Genomic DNA, 2,834 nt, shown 5'->3' with positions numbered 1-2,834 from the left:
GGCATTTCCCAGGAAGTAAGCTCGGACTTTCCTAGAGGTGGGAGGTCAGAGCCTCACCACCAACTCTCATCCGAATGGATGCTTCGACTAAGCAACCCCTGCCCTGTCCATGGACAGAGGCCTGCACAAAATACCCTCCCTCTACTAGTGTTTTATTACACAGATGCATACGTATCTATGACATACAAATTTAAGTTTAACTATGTTCTAAAATGTAAGCCCAGTGACTGAATATGGAGATTCCCTTCTTGAGTACTTGTTTTTAAACATGACATTTGACATTTTACATTCTTTAATGTCAAAACATCATCCCTCTAATGGTAAGGGTTAGAAACGACCTTGGGCTCCAGGGCGACCCAGGAAGTGGAAGCAGCCAGGTCTAGACTGGTCAGCGGGCCTTGACCATGGCCTTGAGCAGCCGTGACCACACACCCGCTCCCCAAAGGCGGGGACAGAGGCTGGCTGACCAAATACGGAAGCACAGAGAGCGCCCCAGCAACCAGGGCCTGGTGATGTCACGGCATTCGTGATGTCACAACAGAGGGTGGGCAGGGCTGGGCACTAGCAGCCAGACCTGGAGCGCCCGTTCAGAAGGCCCCAGGCGGGCAGCAATGGAGGGCCCGTGAGAGGAGCGGGTGTCCGTCATGGCCTCTGGCCAGTGAGCTGACCCTCGTCCTGCCAGCCGCTCACCATCCCCTCGCCTTATCCCGGTGTTTCCGTGTCGCTGTCCCTGAGTGACAGCTTCGTGTAGCAGGTAAGAGCAGGTCTAGCTCAGGGCGTCTTCACAGGTAAGAGCCTCGAGAGCAAATGGCTGGGGAAGGACAAGGGGCACTTGGGACTTAGAGACCGAGCTGCTGCGGCCTCCACCCAGACGGGGGCCTCCCTTGTGAGTTTGTGAAGCTCGGCCTGCTTGCTGGTACATCACAGGCGCCTCAAATCCAGGGACCCTAAGGGTGCCATTTGGGGCACCGGAATTCTGCTTCAGGGATCCTGTTACATTCCCACGAGCCATGTGAAAGGATTTGGATTGCTTTTCTTTCCTCTAACATTTGTGCTGTTTTTCCTTTCAGATCAAAGGATCATCCTTTGAAAACTCCTTATTCAAGGTGAGATAAAGACATAGAAGTACTTGGTATTTTTAGTCTACTTCTGGTGTTGAGTACTTTCATTCTGTGTGTGTGTGTGTGTGTGGTAGCAAGGCTTGATCTCTGGGATTCATGTGTGCTAGGCAAGCGCTGTACCCCTAGACTACCCTCTCAGCCAAGCCTCTACCACTCGAGCCATGCTTTCATTCCCAGCATTTTGACAGTTAATCAGAGATCAGAGCCTCGCGGATTGTCTTGCCTAGGCTGGCTTCAAACCGTGATCCTCAGATCTCAACCCCCTGAGTGCCCAGCGCCCGGCAGCACTTTCATTCTGACAGGAGAGAGGTGACATCATAATTTACTGTGGATTCCTCTCTCTGTGCAGCCTCTGTCATGAGAATGAAGCCCAACCAATACCGAGAGCCAGGAAGCCCTGGGTCCATCCATGAGGGCCTCCACCCACACTGCCCTTGCTGTCCTTGACTACGCCATTTCCCCTCTCTATGCTGTTTCCTCTTCTGTGACCTGAGGGACATCATGGCTGAGCTGCCATGGACTGTCATGGCAACGGCATATGGTAATTTGCCCAGAGGATTCAGAGTAGGGCTTGATCCACACAGAGCAGATGGTAAGAATTTCAAGAACATGTGGTGAAAGACAGCATGGCTGAGATTTCTTCTCACCCAAATACGCCTAACCATATTCCTTTTAGGTGATGCAGCTTTTGTATGTTTTCAGGTCAAATAGCGATTACTCCCTTCCAGTACAAACCATTTCTTTGAAGAACACTCACGAACGTTTGCTTCGAAAATGTGCGACTACCTGCAGAAAATATACAAGTAATGTCCAATGATAAGTTCTATGGACTACTTCAAATCTGGGAAAGTTCTCTCTCTCTCTCTCCATTTCTCTCTCTCTCTGTCTCTCTCTATCTCTCCCTCCCTCTCTCCTCCTATCTCTCTCTCTCTGTCTCTCTGGGTCTCATTCGCTCTTCCTTCCTTCCTTTCCCTCATTCGTTTTTTTCTGTCTCTCTCTCTTTGTGTCTTGGGGCTTGAACTCAAGGCCTGAGCACTATCCCTGAGCTCCTTTGTCTCAAGGCTGGTGCTCTACCTGTTGAGCCACAACACCATTTCAGGCTTTTTCTATGATTTATTGGGGATAAGAATCTCACAGACTTTTTGACCTGTGCTGGCTTCACACCACAAGCCACAAGCCTCGGATCTCAGCCTCCTGAGTAGCTCTGATTCCAGGTGTGAGCCACCACGCCCTGCTGTCTCAGGATTATTTATTTATTATGTTTTATTTTTTGCCAGTCCTTGGCTTGGACTCAGAGCCTGAGCACTGTCCTTGGGTTTTTTCTCAAGGCGAGAGCTCTACCAATGAGCCTCAGCACCACTTCTGTCCTTTTTCTATGTATGTGGTACCGAGGAATCGAACCTGAGTCTTCGTTCATGCGAGACAATCACCTAACACTAGGCTAAACTCCCGGCCCTGTGTCAGGATATTTTAAGTTGAATTTAGACGAAGGTAATAACTATGATACAATTTCGAGTGTTGGGTACAAAAAAAAAAGCAGTGCAGATGCCCATGATTAGAGACATTTAACAAACATTTTTAATTTCCCATTGGCTCCGGTATTGGATATAAAACTGCTTTCCTTAAAAGCATGAACACTGCAGACAGAGGTGTAAATAAGAGTGAAGTTTCCTTGTCTACATCATTCAAATACTCGGGATTTCTTTTAGTGGG

The 2,834-nt window shown here is 48.9% G+C and overlaps 1 long non-coding RNA gene across 1 annotated transcript; it reads left to right on the top strand.

The window, feature by feature from the left end:
- Positions 1-562: 562 nt before the first annotated feature.
- LOC150040352 (uncharacterized) lies at positions 563-1,919 on the top strand. The gene is made up of 3 exons (XR_016533780.1): positions 563-754; positions 1,071-1,106; positions 1,824-1,919. It is a non-coding gene; the product is annotated as an uncharacterized LOC150040352 (long non-coding RNA).
- Positions 1,920-2,834: the final 915 nt, after the last annotated feature.

Source organism: Megascapheus bottae, chromosome X (genome assembly GCF_031878675.1).
Source record: "Megascapheus bottae isolate mThoBot1 chromosome X, mThoBot2.hap1, whole genome shotgun sequence".
In the NCBI taxonomy this organism is placed as follows: domain Eukaryota; kingdom Metazoa; phylum Chordata; class Mammalia; order Rodentia; family Geomyidae; genus Megascapheus; species Megascapheus bottae.
This window is presented reverse-complemented; position numbering and strand designations above follow the sequence as displayed.